Below are 24,081 nucleotides of genomic sequence, written 5' to 3' on the forward strand. Positions count from 1 at the left end.
TAGCACTTTGAGAGGCCGAGGTGGGTGGATCACTTGAGGTCAGGAGTTCAAGACCAGCCTGGCGACATGACAAAATCCCATCTCTACTAAAAACACAAAAATTAGCCAGGCCTGGTGGCGGGCACCTATAATCCTAGCTACTCCCAGCTACTCTGGAGTCTGAGACAGGAGAATCATTTGAACTTAGGGGGCAGAGGTTGCAGTAAGCCAAGATCGTGCCACTTCCCACCAGCCTGGATCAAAGAGCGAAATTCTGTCTCAGAAAAAAAAAGGCGGGGGTGTGGGGGTTGGGGTTGGCCAGGTGTGGTGGGTCACACCTGTAATCCCAGCACTTCGGGAGGCCAAGTTGCGCAGATCACTTGAGCCCAGGAGTCGGCACCATTGTGAAACCCCATCTCTACAAAAAATACAAAAATTAGCCTGGCATGGTGGTACATGCCTTTAGTCCCAGCTACTTGGGAGGCCGAGGTGGGAGAATGTGATGTCGAGGCTGCAGTGAGCCATGATCATACCACTGCACTCCAGCCTGGGTGACAGAACAAGACCGTGTCTCAGAAAAAAAAAACAAAAAACAAAACAGTTGGTGTTGGGCAGGATCTGGATTTTATGGAAAAATGAAGAGTTGGAGTCTCACTCTGTTGCCCAGGCTGGTGTTTAGTGCTGCAATCATAGATCACTGCAGCCTTGAACTCTTGGGCTGAAGTGATACTGCCTCAGCCTCCCAAGTAGCTAGAACTATAGGCGAAAAAAAAAAAAAAAGAAAAAAGAAAAGAATTACATAACAAGTTATAACTTTGTTTAAGGTGCTTTTCCTTGGCATCATGTCTTTTTTTTTCTTTTGAGACAGAGTTTCATTCTGTTGCCAAGGTTGGCATCTTGTCTTCACTGGGCTTTTACCCACTCTTCCTCGGTTTGGGCAAATGATGGTACAATATGTGGGCCTGGTTTAAGCTCTGTGCCTTTGAGATCTAAATTTTCTACCTTGTATTACCTAAGATTCATCCCTTTAGACATGCAAATTTAGGACTGCCCAGCTAACAGTTGCTTAGGGTAATAAAACAGGTAATTAGAAGATTGATAGTCTGAATGGCAAGAAGAAAAACTATTTATTTATTTATTTATTTTATTTTTGTTATTTTTTGAGATGGAGTCTTGCTCTGTCGCCCAGGCTGGAGTGCAATGGCGTAATCTTGGCTCACTGCAATCTCCGCCTCCTGGGTTCAGGCGAACTCCGCCTCCTGCTTCAGCCACCTGAGTAGCTAGGACTATAGGTTTGCACCATCATGCCCGGCTAATTTTTGTATTTTTAGTAGAGATGGGGTTTCACTGTGGTGGCCAGGCTGGTCTTGAACTCCTGACCTCAAATGATCCGCCTGCCTCAGCCTCCCAAAGTGCTGGGATTACAGGCATGAGCCACTGTACCCAGTCTATTTTTGTTTTTTGTTTTATGTTTTTTGTTGTTGAGGCAGTACCTCACTATGTTGTCCAGAATGGTCTCAAAGTCCTGGGCTTAAATGCTGTCACCTCAGTCTCCTGTGTAGCTGGGATTACAGGCATGCACCATCACACATGGCAAAAAAAAACTATTTGAAAGCCAGCGAATTATAATTTTTTATGAAAGCTATAAGATGTACTTCTGTTTGTGTGTCTATATACCTATATGTGCTATGTGTATGTGACAATTTTTGATAAATAAAACTAGCTTTAAATTTGTTAGTAAAATAAAGGCCGTGTGTGGTGTCTCATGCCTGTAATCCTGTAATCCCAGTACTTTTGGAAGCTGAGGCAGGAGGATCACTTGAGTCCGGGTGTTTAAGACCAGCCTGGGCAACATAGTGAGATTTTTTTTTTTTTTGAGATGGAGTTTCACTCTTGTTGCCCAGGCTGGAGTGCAATGGTGTGATCTCGGCTCACCGCAACCTCCGCCTCATGGGTTCAAGCAATTCTCTTGCCTCAGCCTCCCGAGTAGCTGGGATTACAGGCATGCACCACCACACTCGGCTAATTTTGTATTTTTAGTAGAGACAGTGTTTCTCTATGTTGTTCAGGCTGGTCTTGAACTCCCGACCTCAAGTGATCCGCTTGCCTGAGCCTCCCAAAGTGGTGGGATTATAGGCGTGAGCCACCGTACCCGGCCAAAATAAAATAAAATAAAATAAATTCTTATGTCATATTATGTTAAATTAAGTAACAGATAATCACGAAATGTCTGAGTCATTTCTAAGTAAGTTAAAATACTGAAACATTAATTATTAAACATAAGTTTTATACTGTGGCATCTTATTTATATACAATATAGAAAACCTAAATATATTTAGATAGATCTTTTAATAAACAAAAATTGGGCTGATTGTGGTGACTCACGCCTGTAATTTTGCGAGGCTAACGCAAGTGAATAACTGGAGCCCAGGAGTTCAACCAGCCTGGGCAACATGGTGCAACCTTTATCACTACAACAAAACTAAAAAAAATTAGCCAGGCATGGTGGTGCATGTCTCTAGTCCCAGCTACTCTGGAGGCTGAGGTGGGAGAGTCATTTGAGCCTGGGAGGTCGAGGCTGCAGTGAGCTATGATTGTGCCACTGCACTCCAGCTTGGGTGACAGAGCGAAACCCTATCTCTTAAAAAAAAATTACTTACTTTCTAGGTTTTCACTAGAAATTAGGATTACTAAGAATTAAAATTATAGTTAGTATAGGCTGGGCATGATAGCTCACGCCTGTAATCCCAGCACTTTGAGAGGCCGAGGTGGGCAGATCACAAGGTCAGGAGACCGAGACCATCCTGGCCAACAAAGGTGAAACCTCATCTCTACTAAAAATACAAAAATTAGCTGGGCGTGGCGGTGCATGCCTGCAATCCCAGCTACTCGGGAGGCTGAGGCAGGAGAACCGCTTGAACCTGGGAGGTGGAGGTTGCAGTGAGCCAAGATTGTTCCACTGAACTTCAGCCTGGTGACAGAGCTAGACTCCATCTCAAAAAAAAAAAAAAAATTATAGTTAGTATATGTAATTAAAACTACTAGATATGGCCAGGTGTGGTGGCTCACGCCTGTAATCCCAGCACTTTGGCAGGCCGAGGTTGCAGTGAGCCGAGATGGCGCCACTGCACTCCAGCCTGGGTGACAGAGACTCCATCTCAAAATAGACAAACAAACAAACAAACAAAAAACCTACTAGATATAAAAGAAACAATTCTGTATACAAAGTGTATAAATAAAAGCAAGATATATTTTTGGCAAGGAAAGTTGTAAAAGCATGTAAAAGTATTGAGAAAAAATAATTGTGTCTATTTTACAAGTTACTTAAAGTTTGTTTCAATTGGAAGGAATAAAAATATAGATAAAACTAAATGGATACAGAAGTTGGGAAGAGAAAGGGAATAGAAAAAGATTCTGTGGGGAGCTGGCTGGGTTGAAAATCATGACATGGGTACCAGCAGAGTCTGCAGTGGAAGAGGAGTTGATGCCTGGCCCTCTGCCACCAGACAGAAGGTTTCAATCCCTCGTTATCCCAGAGGATGCCTCAGGAATACCTGAGGAAGGTCCATACCAAAGAAGCTCAATGTCCAGATGCTGTGATACCTCAAACTGACCCAAATAAGTTGAAAAGGAAGGACGGGCACGGTGGCTCACGCCTGTAATCCCAACACTTTGGGAGGCTGAAGCGGGTGGATCACCTGAGGTGAGGAGTTCAAAACCAGCCTAGGCAACATAGTGAAACCCCATCTCTACTAAGAATACAATAACTAGCTGGGCGTGGTGGCAGGAGCCTGTGATCCCAGCTACTCGGGAGGCTGAGGCAGGAGAATCACTTGAACCCAGGAGGCGGAGGTTGCAGTGAGCTGAGATCACACCACTGCACTCCAGCCTGGGCGACAAGAGCAAAACTCCATCTCAAAAAAAAAAAGAAAAAAAAATGAAGTTGAAAAGGAAGCAAGGTGTGAAGGTTTCTCTTTTAGGATGCCAACCTGCCCCTGAAGGTTATTCCCCAATACTTCAGTGGCAATAGAAAGTGGCACCGTTTTCAACGTAAGACAGAATGTGCACAAACATAGAAGTCACTGGAAATCACGACAGTTGGATAGTAATGTGACTATGCCAAAATCTAAAGATGAAGAAGGCTAGAAGAAATTTTGTCTGAGTGAAAGTTTATATGCTGGTGTGGTCACTGACAGCTACAAATGAAAGTCCTAGAATTAATTATATTCAAATTGGTTTTCCTCCCTTGGTTAGTATTGCTAGCAGAATGAATCAGACAACAGTAGCTACTGTCTTGGAATATCTGAGTAATTGGTTTGGAGAAAGAGACTTTACTTTGGATTTGAGAAGATGGCTTTATGTCTTATTGGCTTGCCTTGAAAAACCTTTATTACATGAGGTTCATTCACTGATTCAGCAGCTTGCAAGAAGGTGCTCTGAAGTGTGAGGCTCTTAGTGGATAGCAAAGATGATGAGAGGGTTCCTGCTTTGAATTTATGTATGTATGTATTTATTTATTTAATTTTTTTGAGATGGAGTTTCGCTCTTGTTGCCCAGGCTGGAGTGCAATGGCGCAATCTTGGCACACCACAATCTCCGCCTTCTGGGTTCAAGTGATTCTCTTGCCTCAGCCTCCCAAGTAGCTGGGATTATAGGCAAGTACCACCACCCCTGGTTAATTTTTGAATTTTTAATAGAGATGGGGTTTCACCATGTTGACCAGGCTGGTCTCAAACTCCTGACCTTAGGTGATCCACCCACCTCGGCCTCCCAAAGTGCTGGGATTACAGGCATGAGCCACCATGCCCAGCCACCCCAACTCTTTCTTTTTTTTTTTTTTGAGACGGAGTCTCTCTCTGTTACCCAGGCTGGAGTGCAGTGGTGTGATCTCGGCTCACTGCAACCTCCACCTCCCGGGTTCAAGCGATTCTCCTGCCTCAGCTTCCCGGTAGCTGGGATTACAAGCACTCGCCACCACGCCCAGCTAATTTTTGTACTTTTAGTAGAGACGGGGTTTCACCATGTTGGCCAGGCTGGTCTCAAACTCCTGACCTTGTGATCTGCCCACCTCGGCCTCCCGAAGTGTTGGGATTATAGGCGTGAGCCACTGCACCTGGCCACCCCAACTCTTAAACAAAAAAAATTTGGCCAGGCTGATCTCGAACTCCTGGCCTCAGGTGATGTGCCCTCCTTGGCCTCTCAAATTGCTGGGATTACAGGCATGAGCCACCATGTCTGGCCCACACTTTTAAAATTTCAAAAAGCAACCTATGAGATATCACTAAACACTTTCTAGAAGAGCTACAATTGAAAAGACTGACAGTACTAAGTGTTGGCGAGTATGTGTATGAGTCACCGAGCCTGGACTTTTTTTTTTTTTTTTTTAGATAGAGTCTCCCTCTGTCGTCCAGGCTGGAGTGCAGTGGCATGATCTCAGCTCACGGCAACCCCCCGCCTCCCAGGTAAAAGTGACTCTCCTACCACAGCCTCCTGAGTAGCTGGGACTACAGGTGTGTGCCACCACACCCAGCTAATTTTGTATTTTTAGTAGAGACAGGGTTTGACCATGTTGGCCAGGCTGGCCTCTAACTCCTGACCTTGTGATCCACCTGCAGAGGATCAAAGCACGTTTAAGGCCACAGCATGTCAAAGCACCAGTCTTTGGGGTATTACTTTTTGAACCCCAACAGTACGTTGGTAAATTGTTGAGCAGTATCTACCAAAGCCAAACAATTGCCTATCCCATGATACAGCATTTATAAGTATATAGCTGAGAGAAATGAGTACCTGTGGCTACTAAAAAGCATGTATAAGAACGGCTGGGTGTGGTGGTTCCTACCTGTAATCCCAGCACTTTGGGAGGCTGAGGCGGGAGGATTGCTTGAGGCCAGGAGTTTGAGATCAGTCTGGACAACATAGTTTAACTGCCTTTGCAAAGATTATGCCCGTTTAGAGAAATCTAGCATGGCTGACTCTGTCTTGCTTCTAGCCTCACAGGCTAGCTATCTTCTCTTATTCCTAGGCATAGGCCAAGCTACCCATAGGAGGAATTTAGTGCATAGCTTAATTTAAAAGCAAGGATGATAATAGTGCCTTCCTAAAACTAACCCGCTTCTTGCTCAGGGAGTGAAAACTGCCTTTATAAGACTAATGAAAGTCCACAGGATTAGGATTATGGGAGGGACGTGAATTCTACTAAAATATAGACATAGTTTCTATAATCCCTTACTGCTCAGGAGTCATGTGGCCGGTGGTCTCAAGATTTGTGACTTCCCCAATTGCTCCTATAGATAACATCAGTATTGTAGAACTTAAGATTGGTCTTTTAAAATGTTTTTCAGGGTGGGTGAGGTGGCTCACGCCTGTAATTCCAACACTTTAGGAGGCTTAGGTGGGCAGATCACCTGAGGTCGGGAGTTCAAGACCAGCCTGGCCCACATGGTGAAACCCCATCTCTACTAAAAATACAAAAATTAGCTGAGTGTGGTGGTGCATGCCTGTAATCCCAGCTCCTCAGGAGGCTGAAACAGAAGAATCATTTGAACCCAGGAGGCGGAGGTTGCAGTGAGCTGAGATCGCACCACTGTACTTCAGCCTGGGCCACAAGAGCAAGACTCTGTCTCAAAAAAAAAAAAAAAGAAAAGAAAAAGAAAAAAGTCAGACTTCTATTAGGGTGGTGCAAAAGAAATGGTCAAAACTGCAATTACTGTTGCACCAACCTAATACATTCTGGCAACTTACTGACCTTACCCAGACTTGTGACTCATGATATAACCAAATGGTCTTGTGCCCGCCCCCCGCCACCCAGAGGCCGACTCAGCACACAAGGACATTTTTCCACACCCCTATGATTATATCCCCAACAAAACAGCAGCACGCATTCCCTAGTTCCCTGCCCACCAAACTATCTTTGAAAAACCCTAACTCTGATGATCACTTGAGGCCAGGAGTTTGAGACCAGCCTAACCAACATGGCAAAACCCCATCTTTACTAAAAACACAAAAAATTAATCGGGCGTAGTGGCATGAGCTTCTAGTCCCAGTTACTCAGTATGCTGAGGCATGAGAATTGCTTAAACCGGGGAGGTGGAGGTTGCAGTGAGCCGAGATTGCTTCGCTGCAGTCCAGCCTGAGTGACATAAAGAGTCTCAAAAAGAAAAAAAGAAAGAGAGAGAGAGAAAGAAAGAAGAAAGAAAGAAAAGAAAAGAAAGAAAGAGAAAAAGAGAGACAGAAAGAAAAAAGGAAGGGAAGGAAGAAAGAAAAAAGGAAGGGAAGGGAGAAAGAAAAAAGGAAGGGAAGGGAGAAAGAAAGAAAGAAAGAGAAAGGAAGGAAAGGAGGGAGGGAGGGAGGGAGCTGGGCATGGTGGCTCACGCCTGTAATCCCAGCATTTTGGGAGGCTGAGGCAGGCGGATCACCTGAAGTCCGGAGTTCAAGACCAGCCTGACAAACATGGTGAAACCCCATCTCTACTAAAAGTACAAAAATTAGCCAGGTGTGGTGGCTAACACCTGTAATCCCAGCTACTCAGGAGGCTGAGGCAGGAGAATCACTTGAACCTGGGAGGCGGAGGTTGCACTGAGTTGAGATTGCGCTATTGCACTCCAGCCTGGGCGACAAGAGTGAAACTCCATCAAAAAAAAAAAAAAAAAAAAAAAGGAGAAAGAAAGAAAGGCCCTAACCTTCTAGCCTTCAGAGAGGCTGATTTGAGTGATAACTCTAGTTGTACTACATAGCTGGCCTTGCATTGATTGAACTATTTATTGCAATAACAGGGTCTCAGTGGATTGGTTTCGTGTGTTCAGTGGCCAGAAGAACCAATTGGGGAATGACAATAGCCAGACACCATCTTTCTAAAAAACAAACAAACAAACAAACAAGTTATCTATGTCAATAAAAGTAAGAATAAGCCAGGCGCAGTGGCTCACCCGGTAATCCCAGCACTTTGGGAGGCCAAGGCGGGCAGATCACGAAGTCAAGAGATCGAGACAATCCTGGCCAACATGGTGAAACCCCATCTCTACTAAAAATACAAAAATTAGCTGGGCGTGGTGGCACACGCCTGTAGTCCCACCTACTCGGGAGGCAGAGGCAGGAGAATCACTTGAACCTGGAAGGCGGAGGTTGCAGTGAGCCGCGATCATGCCACTGCACTCCAGCCCGGTGGCAGAGCGAGACTCCATCTAAAAAAAAAAAAGTAAGAATAATGATTACATCTAAGGGGTTGAGGGTCAGGGGAGGTATTGATTAGGAGGGACAGGAAAGAACCTCTGAGGTGTTGGGAACAATCCTATCTTTTTCTGGGTGATGGTTATATGAATGTATACACATGTAAAACTTTATTGAGCTGTACACTTTACTATATGTATTGTGTGTGTGTGTGTGTGTGTGTGTGTGTTTTGAGATGGAGTCTCGCTCTGTTGCCCAGACTGGATTGCAGTGGCGTGATCTTAGCTAACTGCAACCTCTGCATCCCAGGTTCAAGCTATTCTCCTGCCTCAGCCTCACGAGTAGCTGAGATTACAGGTGCCCACCACTATGCCCAGCTAATTTTTTGTATTTTTAGTAGAGACAGGGTTCACCATGTTGGCCAGGCTGGTCTCGAACTCCTGACCTTGTAATTCGCCTGCCTCAGCCTCCCAAAGTGCTGGGATTACAGGCGTGAGCCACCGTGCCCAGCTTGTTGCTTTGTTTTTGTTTTTGTTTTTTTGAGGTGGAGTTTCACTCTTGTTGCCTAGGCTGGAGTGCAATGGTGTGATTTTGGCTCACTGTAACCTCTGCCTCCCAGGTACAAGTGATTTTCCTGTCTCAGCCTCCCAAGTAGCTCGGATTACAGGTATGTGCCATCACACCCAGCTAATTTTTGTATTTTTAGTAGAGATGGGGTTTCACCATGTTGGCCAGGCTAGTCTCGAACTCCTGACCTCAGATGATCCACCCGCCTCAGCCTCCCAAAGTGCTGGGATTACAGGCGTGAGCCACTGCACCAGACTTACCTCAATTTTTTAAAATAGAGCAAATAAAGCTAAACTGAGGTACCACTTTTTATCTGTCAGGTTGACAAAAATCCCAGTTTTGATATAGGAGTTAAGAAGATGGCAGGGCGCATCTTCTTCACGCCTGTAATCCCAGCACTTTGGGAGACCAAGGTGGGTGGATCATCTGAGGTCAGGAGTTTGAGACTAGCCTGGCCAACATGGTGAAACCCCATCTCTATTAAAAATACAAAAATTAGCCGGGCCTGGTGGCACGTGCCTGTAATCCCAGCTACCCGGGAGGCTGAGGCAGGAGAATCGCTGGAACCTGGGAGGCGGAGGCTGCAGTGAGCTGAGATTGTGCTACTGCACTCCAGCCTTGGCAACAGAGCAAGATTCTGTCTTAAAATTAAACAAACAAACAAAAAAAGAATCTACTTAGGCAGATAGGATATGGGAGTCCTTGGTAAGGTTCTCCTTTTATTTTTATTGATTGATTGATTGATTATTATTTTCAGATGGAGTTTCACTCTTGTTGCCCAGGCTGGAGTGCAATGGTGCGATCTCAGCTCACTGCAACCTCCGCCTCCTGGGTTCAAGCAATTTTCCTGTCTCAGCCTCCCGAGTAGCTGGGATTACAGGTGAATGCCACCACCCTCAGCTAATTTTTATATTTTTTTAATACGGACAGGGTTTCATCATATTGGTCAGGCTGGTCTCAAACTCCTGACCTCAGGTGATCTGCCCTCCTTGGCCTCCCAAAGTGCTGAGATTACAGGCGTGAGTCACTGCACCTGGCCATTATTATTATTATTGAGATGGAATCTCTCTCTGTTGCCCAGGCTGGAGTGCAGTGGACAATCTGGGCTCACTGCAACCTCTGCCTCCGGATTCTCCTGCCTCAGCCTCCCGAGTAGCTGGGGTTACAGGCGTGCCCCACCAAGCCCAGCTAAGTTTTGTATTTTTAGTAGAGACGGGGTTTCACCATTTTGGTCAGGCTGGTCTTGAACTCCTGACCTCAAGTGATCCACCTGCCTTGGCCTCCCAAAGTGCTGGGATTACAGGCGTGAGCCACCGCACCCGGCCTATTTATTTATTTATTTTCGAGACGGAGTCTTGCTCTGTCACCCAGGCTGGAGTGCAGTGGCAGGATCTCGGCTCACTGCAACCTCCGCCTCCCAGGTTCAAGTGATTCTCCTGCCTCAGCCTCCAGAGTAGCTGGGGTTACAGGCACGCGCCATCACACCCAGCTAATTTTTGTATTCTTAGTAGAGACGGGGTTTCACCATGTTGGCCAGTCTGGTCTCGAACTCTTGACCTCATGATGCACCTGCCTCGGCCTCCCAAAGTGCTGGGATTACCGGCATGAGCCACCAGGAGGTTCTCCTTTTAATGAAAAGCAACCCCAGATCATTTTCCTTTCTAACAAAGAGCAGCCTGTGAAATCAAGCTGCAGACATAGATGCCAGCAGTTGTGCCAATCATGTTCAAAATGGCAGCTCCATCTTTCCTTCTCTTTGTCAGCCACAGTGTACAGTAAGGAGCAGATAATATGGCGCCTGGCAAGGGGAGAGTTCATTTGCATAATAAGATTAGGGTGGGGTGGCCAGCCTTCCCCTCAAGCTATATAAACGTCACACCTGATTGAACCAATTTGATTTACCTACGTAAATCAGACATCGCCTTTCAAGCCTGCCTATAAAATCCGGCGAACTCTGCTGCCGGCCAGTCTTTTCCTTTGGGAAGCCCCTCTTTCTTGCCAGAGAGAAAGCTGTTCTCCTTTTTCTTTCTGCAACCTCCGCCTCCCGGGTTGCAAGTCCAAATAAAGCTAAACTGAGGTACCACGAAACTCCTCCTGTGTGTTTGTGTCCTAAATTTTCTTGGTACCAGACGACGAACCTCGGATATTTACCCCAGCCAACGAAGCCACTTTAGTTTGATACTGTTGTCAAAGTTTTGGGGAATTCGTCACTATCATGCATTGCTGGCGGGTGTGCAAGTTGTTAAACCCTATATAGGGTCAATTTGGAATAGATATAAAAGTTGCAAATGCATATTATATCTTTTGACTCACTAATCCCATTTCTAGGAGTTTATCTTACAGATATATTGAATGAAACATAGATATGAGATAACACATTAGGTATAGGTATGGGATTAGACATAGCATTTATAATAGTGAAAGATTAAAAATATATAAATGGGCTAGGCACAGTGGCTCACGCCTGTAATCCCAGCACTTTGGGAAGCCAAGGCAGGAGGATTGATTGAGGCCAGGAGTTCAAGACCAGCCTCGGCAAAATAATGAGACAGTGCCTCTACAAACAAATTAAAAAATTAGCCAGGCGTGGTGGTACATGCCTGTAGTCCCAGCTACTTGGGAGTCTGAGGCAGGAGGACCTCTTGAGCCCAGAAGTTCAAGGCTATAGTGTGCTGTAATCATGCCACTGCACTTCAGCCTGGGTGACAGAGTGAGACCTGTCTCAAAAGAAAAAGAAATAAAATAAATAAAAATAAACTTCTTTTGGGCCAGGCACGGTGGCTCACACCTGTAATCCCAGCACTTTGGGAGGCCGACGTAGGCGGATCACGAGGTCAGGAGATGGAGACCATCCTGGCTAACACAGTGAAACCCTGTCTCTACTAAAAATACAAAAAAATTAGCTGGGCGTGGTGGTGGGCGCCTGTAGTCCCTGCTACTAGGGAGGCTGAGACAGAAGAATGGCATGAACCCGGGAGGCTGAGCTTGCAGTGAGCCGAGATCGCGTCACTGCACTCCAGCCTGGGCAATAGAGCAAGACTCCGTCTCAAAATAAATAAATAAATAAAAATCAATCAATCAATCAATAAACAAACTTCATTTGATTTTGCTAGAGAAAAGATTGAACTATCTTTCTTTTTCCTCCATAAAAAAATGATATCATGGGCTGGGCACAGTGGCTTATGCCTGTAATCCCAGAACTTTGGGAGGCTGAGGCGGGCAGATCACTTGAGCCCAGGAGTTTGAGACCAGCCTGGGCAACATGAAAAAACCCCATCTCTACTAAAAATACAAAAAAATTAGCTGGGCGTGGTGGTGGGCGCCTGTAATCCCAGCTACTCTGGAGGCTGAGGCAGAAGAATCGCTTGAATCTGGGAGATAGAGGTTGCAGTGAACCGAGAGCACGCCACCGCACTCCAACCCGGGTGACAGAGTGAGACTCCGTCTCAAAAAAAAAAAAAAAATTCTAAAAATTAGACAGGGTGTGTGCCTGCAGTCCCAGCTACTCAGGAGGCTGAGGTGGGAAGATTGCTTGAGCCGGAATTGAGGCTGCAGCGAGCTATGATTATGCCACTGGACTCCAGCCTGGGTGACACAGCAAGATCGTGTCTGAAAAAGAAAGAAGTATTACAAAATCATTGTTATATGAAATAACAATCAGAGTACGCAGTGCGAAAAGTAGGAGTTTGAGCTGTAGAGTGTCTGACAGAAAATAAAAAAACTTTAGGCCGGGCGCGGTGGCTCACGCCTGTAATCCCAGCATTTTGGGAGGCCGAGACAGGTGGATCACGAGGTCAGGAGATCGAGACCATCCTGCTTAACACGGTGAAATCCCGTCTCTACTAAAAATACAAAAAAATTAGCCGGGCGTGGTGGCAGGCGCCTGTAGTCCCAGCTACTCGGGAGGTGGAGTCAGGAGAATGGCGTGAACCCGGGAGGCGGAGCTTGCAGTGAGCTGAGATCACGCCACTGCACTCCAGCCTGGGCGACAGAGCGAGACTCCGTCTCAAAAAAAAAAAAAAAGAGAATAAAAAAACTTTAAAATTTTTTTTTAAAAAGGAAAAAAGAGAAAAGTAGTAGTTAATATAGAAGTGAGATGGGTAGTTACTAATAAAGACATCCTTCTGGATTGTGAGATGTTTGGATTTCTGTCAGGTTTTTGAAATTTGTAATTTCTTTTCACTTTCTAATTAAATATTTATTTCGTAACCATTTTTTTTTTTTTTGAGATAGACTCTTGCTCTGTCACCAGGCTGGAATGCAGTGACGCGATCTCCTGTGTTCAAGCGATTCTCGTGTCTCAGCCTCCCGAGTAGCTAGGGTCACAGGCACACATCACCACACCCAGATAATTTTTGTATTTTTAGTAGAGACAGGGTTTCACCATGATGGTCAGGATGGTCTCAATCTCCTGACCTCGTGATCCGCCTGCCTCGGCCTCCCAAAGTGCTGGGATTGCAGGCATGAGCCACTGCACCTGGCCTGTATTCTTTTTTTTAAAGGGGACCCACCAAACTGTGTAAACTCCAAGTCCCACAAAACCTGGATCCACCCTGGCTTGGGCCAGCTGCAGAGGGACTTTGAGGAGACAGCAAAACTGTCCACTGGAGTTTTTAAATAAAACAAAACAAAAACAAAAACTGGTCTCTATGTGACATATCCCTCCTTTCCCCCAAATCCTGTATGAAATCTTTAGCAAAATAGCTATTTTTTAACTTTAAAATTTAACAGAGAACCAGGTGGAAGAGACTTGGATTAACAGGAGCAATGTGAGAAATTCTGTGGGGGTAGAGGGAGGAGTGTAGGTGTGGCCACAAGTTCCATAATAGGTATGGAGGTGACAATTGCCTTCTGTCTGCACTCCTCAGGCTGCACCTGGAAGATTCTGCCCCAGATAAGGAGGCAGGTTGTCAAAGGGACAGGGAAAGACTAGGACAAACCCACAGGCACTCATCCAGAGTGACAGAGTTTGGAGTCAGAGCCCGGAGATTTCTTTCTCTCTCTTCTTTCTTTCTTTCTTTCTTTCTTTCTTTCTTTCTTTCTTTCTTTCTTTCTTTCTTTCTTCTTTCTTTCTTTCTTTCTTTTCTTTCTTCCTTTTTCTTTCCTTCTTTCTTTTTCTTCCTTCCTTCCTTCCTTCTTCCTTCCTTCCTTTTTTCTTTCCCTCCCTCCCTTTCTCTTTCTTTCTTTCTTCTTTCTTTCTTTTTCTTTCTTTCTCTTTCTTTCTTTCTTTTGCCTCCCTCCCTCCCGCCCTCCCTTCCTCCCCTTTCCTTCCTCCCTTCCTCCCTTCTTTCCTTCCTTCCTCCCTTCCTTCCTCTTTCTCTCTCTTTTTTTTTTCTTGATAGAGTCTCTATATTTCCCAGGCTGATCTTGAACTATTGGCTTCAAGGAATCCTCCTGCCTTGGCTTCCCAAAGTGCTGGGATTACAGGTTTGAACCACATGCCTAGCCAAGATCTTGGAGAAGTGTCTCAAGAAACTACAGATGGTCTTTGACTTACTATTTTTCTTTTTTTTTTTTTTTTTTTGAGATGGAGTTTCACTCTTGTTGCCCAGGCTGGAGTGCAATGGCACGATCTCAGCTCACCGCAACCTCTGCCTCCCCGGTTCAAGTGATTCTCCTGCCTCAGCCTCCCGAGTAGCTGGGATTACAGGCATGCACCACCACGCCTAGCTAATTTTGTATTTTTAGTAGAGACGGGGTTTCTCCATGTTGGTCAGGCTGGTCTTGAATTCCCGACCTCACGTAATCTGCCCACCTCAGCCTCCCAAAGTGCTGTGATTACAGGTGTGAGCAACCGTGCCTGGCTAATATTTAATTTTTAATTATTATGGATACTTGCTAGTTGTATTAAATATATTTTCAATTTATAATACTTTCAATTTAGGATGGACATATTGGGATGTAACTCCATCCCCCATAAGTCAAAGAGCATCTGTAGTGATGTTGTACTGCTGAGACTCCAAATGGAGGGGTAGGAGGGGGTGGGCACTGTTGTTAGAAGAGACAGCGGACCTCTGCCTACTTAGAAAAGACAATGCTGGGCCTGGCTCAGTGGCTCATGCCTGTAATCCCAGGACTTTGGATGGTCAAGGTGAGCAAATCGCTTGAGCCCAGTAGTTGGAGACCAGCCTGGCCAACATGGCAAAACCCTATCTCTACAAAAAACACAAAAATTAGCCAGGTGTGGTGGTGTGGGCCTGTAGTTTCAACTACTTGGGAGGCTGAGGTGGGAGGATCACTTGAGCCCAGGAAGTGGAGGTTGCAGTGAGCCAAGAAGTCATCCCTGCACTCCAGCCACTGCACTCCCACCTGAGTGACAGAAGGAAACCCTGTCTCAAAAAAAAAAAAAAAAAAAGCCAGTGCTATGCAGGGCGGGTGGGCCCCACTTAGCCTGGGAGGGTTCTTGGTCTCCCCCAGGAAAGAATTCAATAGTGAGCCAGCGGTGTTAAACTGCAACTTTTAATTGAAGCAGCAGGGTACAGCAGCAGCACAGGTGCTGCTCCCTGGGGAGCACAGCTACCCCATCGGCAGTCTACCCAGAGTAGCAGCTCAAAGGCCATTTGCAGTCATTTTTATTTTATTTTATTTTATTTTATTTTTTCGAGACAGAGTCTCGCTGTCTCTCGAGGCTGGAGTGCAGTGGCGCGATCTCAGCTCACTGCAACCTCCGCCTCCCGGGTTCATGCCATTCTCCTGCCTCAGCCTCACGAGTAGCTGGGACTACAGCCACCCGCCACCATGCCTGGCTAATTTTTTGTATTTTTAGTAGAGACGGGGCTTCACCATGTTAGTCAGGATGGTCTCGATCTCCTGACCTCATGATCCACCCACCTTGGCCTCCCAAAGTGCTGGGATTACAGGCGTCAGCCACCATGCCCAGCCTGCAGTCATATTTATAACTCACTTTTTTTGTTGTTGTTGTTGTTTTTGTTTTTTGAGATGGAGTCTTGCTCTGTCACCTAGGCTGGAGTGCAGTGATGAGATCTCAGCTCACTGCCTCCTGGGTTCAAGCGATTCTCCTGACTCAGCCTCTGGAGTAGCTGGGACTACAGGCGTGCACCACCACTCCTGGGCAATTTTTATATTTTTCGTAGAGATGGGGTTTTACCATGTTGGCCATGCTGGTCTGGAACTCCTGACCTCAAGTGATCCGCCCGTCTCGGCCTCCCAAAGTGCCGGGATTACAGGCGTGAGCCAACTCGCCCAGCCTATAACTCACTTTTAATTACATGCAAATGAAGAAGCGGGCTATGCAGAAATTTCTAGGAAAAGGTTGGTAATTTCCAGGTCATCAGGTTGTTGCAATGGAAAGGGGCGGAAACATCCCAGTGTTGCCATGGCAATGGTGAACTGACAGGGCACACTGTTGGGCATGTCATGGAAAGCTGCTTCTCTTCAGTCCCTGTTTTAGCTAGTCGTCAACTTGGTCCTATTTCTGAGCCCCACCTCATGAGTTGAGTCCTGCCCCCTACCTCTCTAGGACTATTGGAAGAGGTGGGGAGCCGGAATGGCTTTTCTATAAATATGAAAGGCATTTATATTAAATACCTAACATAGGCCAGGCATGGTGGCTCACACCTGTAATCCCAGCACTTTGGGAGGCCAAGGCGGGTGGATCACTTGAGGTCAGGAGTTTGAGACCAGCCAGACCAGCCTGACCAACATGGAGAAACCACGTCTCTACTAAAAGTACAAAATTAGCTGGGCGTGGTGGCGCATGCCTGTAATCCCAGCTACTCAGGAGGCCGAGGCAGGAGAATCACTTGAACACGGGAGGTGGAGGTTGCGGTGAGCCGACATCGCGCCATTGCACTCTAGCCTGGGCAATGAGTGAAACTCCATCTCAAAAAAACCAAATAAATAAATAAAATAAATAAATAAATAAATAAATACCTAACATCAAACAATTTATAATTCACATTGGAATGATGTTCATCAGATTTTTTTACATTTTATTTTTATTTTTTATTTTTTTGAGACAGAGTCTCACTCTGTAGCCCAGGCTGGAATGTGGTGGCAGGATCTCAGCTCACTGCAACCTCTGCTTCCCGGGCTCAAGCAATCCTCCAACCCCAAACTCCCTGGTAGCTGGGACTACAGGCACATGCCACCACGCCAGGCTAAATTTTTTTTTTTTTTGAGATGGAGCTTCACTCTTGTTGCCCAGGCTGGAGTGCAATGGTGCGATCTTGGCTCACTGACACCTCCAGTTCCTGGGTTCAAGCAATTCTCCTGTCTCAGCCTCCCAAGTAGCTGGGATTACAGGTGCCCGCCACCAGGCCTGGCTAATTTTTATATTTTTATTAGAGACAGGGTTTTGCCATGTTGGCCATGCTGGTCTCGAACTTTTGACCTCATGTGATCTGCCCACCTTGGCCTCCCAAAGTGCTGGGATTACAAGGGTGAGCCACTGTGCCTGGCCTTATTTTTATTTTTTTAATTTTTAAAAAATGTGGGTACGGCCAGGTGTGGTGGCGCCCATCTGTAATCCCAGCTACTTGGGAGGCTGAAGCAGAAGAATCGCTCGAATCCCGGAGGTGGAGGTTGTAGTGATCTGAGATCACACCATTGCACTCCATCCTGGGCCACAGAGCAAGACTGTCTCAAAAAAAAAAAAAAAAAAAAAAAAAAAATTCAGGGTCTTGCTGTATTGCCCGAGCTGGAGTGCAGTGGTTATTCATAGGCTGGATCCCATTACTGATTAGCATGGAAATGTTGACCCACTCTGTTTTCGATGTGGGCCAGTTTACCCCTTGTAAGGCAACCTGGTGGTCTCCTGCTCCCAGGAAATCACCAGATTTATGCCCAATGTGGTGGGGACACCTGATTGCATAGTGCACAACAGCCCAGAACTTCGGCCCTCAAGTGATCCTCCTGCCTCCTCTCCCCCAGTAGCTGGGCCTACAGGCATGTACTACCACGCCTGGCCAAATATTAACAAATACTATATTTATAATTGTAGAGATAGGGTCTTGCTATGTTGCTTAGGCTTGTCTCAAACTCCTGGGCTTCAAGTGATCCTCCTGCCTTGGCCTCCCAACAAGCTGGGATTATAGATGTAAGCCACCATGCACTGCCAGTAATGACTATTTTGATGTCAGAATCTTAGGTGATTTTTTTTTTGTAAGTCTGTGTCTCACTCTGTACTCAGGCTGGAGTGCAGTGGCACCATCATGGCTCACTGTAACCTTGAACTCCTGGGTTCAAGGGATCCTCCTGCCTCAGCCTATTGAATAGCTAGGACTACAGGCATGTGCCACCACACCTGGCTAATTTTTTTTTTCTTTTGTAGAGATGACGTCTTGTTATATTGCCCAGGTTGGTCTTGAACTCCTGTCCTCAATTGATCCTCTTGCCTGGGCCTTCAAAGTGTTGAGATTATGGGTGTGAGCCACTATGCCTGGCTTCTTAGGTGATTTTTTATTTCTTCTCTGTAATTCTTTTTCTAAGTGTATGTTATTTCTAGAAATAATAAAGTCATTAATTTTTTTTTTTTTTTGAGACGGGGTCTTGCTCTGTTGCATAGGCTGGAGTGCACTGGCACAATCTAGGCTCACTGGAACCTCTGCCTCCAGGGTTCAAGCGATTCTCCTGCCTCAGCCTCCCGAGTAGCTGGGACTACAGGCTCGTGCCACCATGCCTGGCTAATTTTTGTATTCTTAGTAGAGACGGGGTTTTGCCATGTTGGCCAGGCTGGTCTCGAGCTCTTGATCTCATGATCCACCCACCTCGGCCTCCCAAAGTGCTAGGATTACAGGTGAGAGCCACCTCACCCTGCCCAAGATCATTAATCTTAAAAAAAAAAAAAAAAAGGCTGGGCCTGGTGGCTCACGCCTGTAATCCCAGCACTTTGGGAGGCCACGGCGGGCAGATCACGAGGTCAAGAGTTTGAGACCAGCCTGGCCATCATGACGAAACCCCGTCTCTACTAAGAATACAAAAATTAGCCAGGTGTGGTGACACGAGCCTGTAGTCCCAGCTACTCAGGAGGCTGAGGCAGGAGAATTGCTTACCGGGAGGCGGAGGTTGCAGTAAGCCGAGACTGTGCCACTGCACTCCAGCCTGGGCAACAGAGCGAGACTCCATCTCAAACAAACAAAAAAACAAAAAAAAACTCGACCAGGCACAGTGGCTCACACCTGTAATCCCAGCACTTTCGGAGGCTGAGGTGGGCAGATTACCTGAGGTCAGGAGTTTAAGACCACCCTGACCAACGTGGCAAAACCCTGTCTCTACTAAAAATACAAAAAATTTAGCCAGGCGCGGTGGTGTGCCTGTAATCCAAGCTGCTCAGGAACCTGAGGCAAGAGAATCGCTTGAACTCAGGAGTCGGAGGTTGCAGTAAGCTGAGATCATGCCACTGCACTCCAGCCTGGGTGACAGAGTGGGACTCTGTCTTGGAAAAAAAAACAAAAACAAAAAAACAAAAACCTCTTTTAGATACATGTGGTCTCCAAAGTTCTAATTCAGCTACTGAAATACCTCTACCGTTGCTTCTTCTCTCAATTATTACACAACTGGATTAAGTTCATCCTGATTTTCACGATGTATATAAAAACTCATCTCCAAGCTCAACAAAACAAAGGATCTCCCATCCAACAAGATGTGCCTTCCTGGCTGGGCCTGGTGGCTCATACCTGTAATAGCAGCACTTTGGGAGGCAGAGGTGGGCAGATCACCCGAGGTCAGGAGTTCGAGACCAGCATGAAACCCTATCTCTGCTAAAAATACAAAAATTAGCCAGGCATGGGGGCAGGTGCTGTAATCACAGCTATTGGGGAGGCTGAGGCAGGAGAGTCACTTGAACCCAGAAGGTGGAGGTTGCAGTGAGCTGAGATTACACCACTGCACTCCAGCCTGGGTGACAGAGTGAGACTCTTGTCTCAAAAAAACAAAGAAACAGGCCGGGCTCGGTGGCTTATGCCTGTAATCCCAGCACTTTGGGAGGCCGAGGTGGGTGGATCACCTGAGGTCAGAAGTTCAAGGTCAGCCTGACCAACATAGTGAAACCCCGTCTCTACTAAAAATACAAAATTAGCTGGGTGCATTGGTGGGTGCCTGTAGTCCCCGCTACTCGAGGGGCTGAGGCAGAAGAATTGCTTGAACTTGGGAGGCGGAGGTCACAGTGAGCCAAGATCTTACCACTGCACTCCAGCCTGGGTGACAGAGCAAAACCCTGTCTCAAACAAACAGACAAACGAAACCCAAAGAAACAAACAAAAAGCAAAAAAAGATGCACCTTCCTTAGATGGCAGTTTCAGGGTCAAGCCCCCTTTTCCATATATAAAATGAGTTTCTGTTCCCTCAAAAGGAATTCTGATGATTGAAACATTTCCATCTTCTTCTTCTTCTTCTTTTTTTCTTTGTTTTTTTAGATGGAGTCTCACTCTGTCACCCAGGCCAGAGTGCAGTGGCACGATCTTGGCTCACTGCAACCTCTGCCTCCCGGTTTCAAGCGATCCTTGTGCCTCAGCCTCCTGAGTAGCTGCGATTACAGGCGCCAACCATCACGCCCGGCTAATCTTCCTGTATTTTTAGTAGAGACAGGGTTTCACCATGTTGGTCAGGCTGGTCTCGAACTCCTGACCTTGTAATCTGCCCACCCTGGCCTCCCAAAGTGTTGGGATTACAGTCGTGAGCCACCGCGCCTAACCATTTTTTTTTTTTTTTGAGACAGAGTCTCACTCCGTCACCCAGGCTGGAGTGCACTGGCGCAGTCTCAGCTCACTACAACCTCCACCTCCTGGGTTCACGCCATTCTCCTGCCTCAGCCTCCCGAGTAGCTGGGACTACAGGCACCCGCCACCATGCCCGGCTAGTTTTTTGTATTTTTAGTAGAGACAGGGTTTCACCGTGTTAGCCAGGATGGTCTCAATCTCCTGACCTCGTGATCTGCCCACATTGGCCTCCCAGAGTGCTGGGATTACAGGCCTGAGCCACCGCGCCCGGCCTTTTTTTTTTTTTTTTTTTGAGGAGTTTCGCTCTTGTTGCCCGGGCTGGAGTGCAATGGTGCAATCTTGGCTCACTGCAACCTCTGCCTCCCAAGTTCAAGTGATTCTCCTGCCTCAGCCTCCTGAGTTGCTGGGATTACAGGCATGCGCCACCATGCCCAGCTAATTTTTGTATTTTTAGTAGAGACGGGGTTTCACCATGTTGGTCAGGCTGATCTTGAACTCCTAACCTCAAGAGATCCACCCGCCTCGGCCTTCCAAAGTGCTGGGATTACAGGTGTGAGCCACCGCGCCCAGCTGAAGATCACAGATATTTTTAAAAGGATTTCAGACCTGGATAAGCAGTTAGATTGCATAATCTGTACTTTTTCTTTTTCTTTCTTTTTTTTTTTTTTGAGACAGAGTTGCCCTCTCGTTGCCCAGGCTGGAGTGCAATGGTGCCATCTCGGCTCATCGGAACCTCCGCTTCCTGGGTTCAAATGATTCTCCTGCCTCTGCCTGCCCAGTAGCTGGGATTACAGGCATGTGCCACCATGCCTGGCTAATTTTTTTTTTTTTTTTTTTTTTTAGTAGAGATGGGGTTTCTCCATGTTGGTCAGGCTGGTCTCGAATTCCCGACCTCAGGTGATCTGCCTACCTCAGCCTCCTAATGTGCTGGGATTACAGGCATGAGCCATCGCGCCTGGCCTAATCTGCACTTTTTCTAATACAAAGATTTTTAGATCTTACTAGTATCTCTCATTAAGGAGTTCAATCAGGTGCTGCATTTCACTTCCCACTATTCTTCAGATGTAAGCAACTCCTTAAATCTAGCATTATGGGCCAGGTGCGTTGGCTCACACCTGTAATCCCAGTACTTTGGGAGGCCAAGGCAAGAAGATCACTTGAGGCCAGGAGTTTGAGTCCACCCTTGGCATCATAGTGAAACTTTGTCCCTACTAAAAATTTTTAAAAATTAGCTGGGGGCCAGGCATGGTGGCTCACGCCTGTAATTCTAGCACTTTGGGAGGCCAAGGCAGGTGGATCACCTGAGGTCAGACCAGCCTAGCCAACATGGCGAAACCCCATCTCTACTAAAAATATAAAAATTAGGCCAGGCATGGCAGCTCACGCCTGTAATCCCAGCACTCTGGGAGGCTGAGGCGGGCAGATCACGAGGTCAGGAGCTCGAGACCAGCCTGACCAACATGGTGAATCCCTGTCTCTACTAAAAATACAAAAATTAGCCAGTCATGGTATCACACACCTGTAATCCCAGCTACTCAGGAGGCTGAGACAGGAGAATTACTTGAACCCGGGAGGCAGAGGTTGCAGTGAGCAGAGGTAACGCCACTGCACTCCAGCCTGGGCGACAGAGCGAGACTCCATCTCAATAATAATAATAATAATAATAAACTAATTAATTAAAAATACAAAAAGTAGCCAGGCTTGGTGGCAGGCACCTGTAATCCCAGCGAGGCTGAGGCAGGAGAATCGCTTGAACTTGGAAGGTGGAGGCTGCAGTGAGCTGAGATAATGCCATTGCACTCCAGTGTGGGCGACGGAGTGAGACTTCATCTCCAAAACAGAAAAAAAAGAATTAGCTGGTGGGGGTGGTGTGCTCCTGCAGGCCTAGCTGCTCGGGAGGCTGAGGTAGGTGGATCACTTCACCCCAGGAGTTCCAGGTTGCAGTGAGCTATAATTGCTCCACTGCACTCTTGCTCAGCCTAGGAGACAAAGTGAAACTCTGTCTCAATTAAAAAAAAAAATCTAGCGTTATGATTTGTATAATGTTGACTCTTAATCATACCAACAAACACTTACCTAATTGTTATTACCTGCCAGTGTTCTGAGCATGTAACAGGAATTATTAAGTCATGTAATTCTCAAAACAAACCTATGAAGTAGGTTTTAAGATCATTCCTGAGTTACAGAATAGAAAACTCAGGGCAGAGAGAAGCTGAGTAGTTTGCATAAGGTTACATTGATTATGAGTGACAGAGCTGGGATCTAAATCCAGGCAGGCTATCTCCAGAGTCCAGCCTCTTACCCAACTTTGCACTGCCTCTCATTTGATAGAGGAGTGTAATTGTGCCAGTTTTGAACACTGAGATCTGCATGGTATTTTGGCCTAGTTTTTCCCTGCCTGAAGTTTAGTGGGCTGACCTGATCATCGGACATGCAATAGCCAAGGCATACCATATGTAGTCCACATTTGGAAGCCAAAGACAGATAGTCATACTGGGATGATTGCATCAAGTTCAGACAGGGTGCCACTGTCATGAGCAGATGTGCCTGATTATGGAATCTTCCCTTTGGAAAGGTTCTTAAAGGGCAACCAGCCTATCCTCTGACTCACTGGTGCCAGTGGATGTGGTATGGAAGTGGATGGCTGGGGTCTTTTCCTGTCTGGACTCTCTCACTGCTTCTCTAACCACGGTTTGAGGTACAGTCAAGCAGGTTTTTGCCACCACCTCCCCTGTTCCTGGTAGAATGCAGTCTGGGAGCAGGCATGGGACGTGGTCTCATCTTCCTCCAGAGCGTCCTCTCCTGTCTTTGTGCAACACCAAATTCATCCGCATCCCGACCCTTCATCTTGGTGGTAAACACCTCGCCTGGAATCTTACTTGCGTTCCAACCCAAAGAGATTAAATCTTCCTGGACAGCATTCTTCTTTTTTTTTTTTTAATGGTTAATTTATTTATTTTTATAGCTCCTGCAATTTAATTAAAAAATTGACTTTCAGTCTGCAAAACTGGGCTCTGCTTAATTAGATTCCACGGATCTGTCCTGAAAGGTATAAATCTTTTTTAAAAATAATTATTACTAAATATACTGCTATGATAAATAAATTACTCAAACCCTTTGACGTAGAGAAAAGAGCGGGTGAGGGAGGAGGTTATTTGTCTGTTTCTGTCAGCTCCATTTTTGTTCCAGGCCGTGGCCTTGTTCGGGGCTGGCTGGGCGGGGGTTCCCTCTGCACAGCCTCCAGCTGGCCCTTCCACCCGCCTGCTGAGCTGCCTTCTCAGCCCGCCCCACTCTTCCAGGGGCGTCACGTGGGCTGATGAGATAATGTATGTGAAAGCCTTTGTCAACTGCAAGGCACAATTGAATGCCAATTATTATTGTTATTCTTACCATACTCTGGGGAAACCCTGTGGCCCCCACCCCTCCCAAACGTACTAGGCGGGACAGCCCGGGAAACTGAGAGGCTAGACTGCCCCTCCCATGTGGGCGGAGGTTCCTGGCACAAGACGGTCTCCCCGGCCTGTGGGGAGGGCTTTATTGCTACCCTCCTGGTGCCCCCTTAGGAATGGCTTTCCCAGTTCTTCCTGGCTTCAGGGGCCTTCCTCCGGAAGGAAATCTCCTTAGTTCCAGTGAAAGTTCTCGGGCCGCTGAAATCATCGACTCCTTAGGCCCCTCCTCACCTCCGCCGCAC

The 24,081-nt window shown here is 46.6% G+C and overlaps 1 pseudogene; it reads left to right on the forward strand.

The window, feature by feature from the left end:
• The first annotated feature begins 2,205 nt into the window (after positions 1-2,205).
• LOC104003063 (gem-associated protein 2-like) lies at positions 2,206-24,058 on the forward strand (annotated as a pseudogene).
• The last annotated feature ends 23 nt before the right edge of the window (positions 24,059-24,081 follow it).

The sequence above is a fragment of the Pan troglodytes genome, chromosome 1 (genome assembly GCF_028858775.2).
Source record: "Pan troglodytes isolate AG18354 chromosome 1, NHGRI_mPanTro3-v2.0_pri, whole genome shotgun sequence".
Lineage (NCBI taxonomy): Eukaryota > Metazoa > Chordata > Mammalia > Primates > Hominidae > Pan > Pan troglodytes.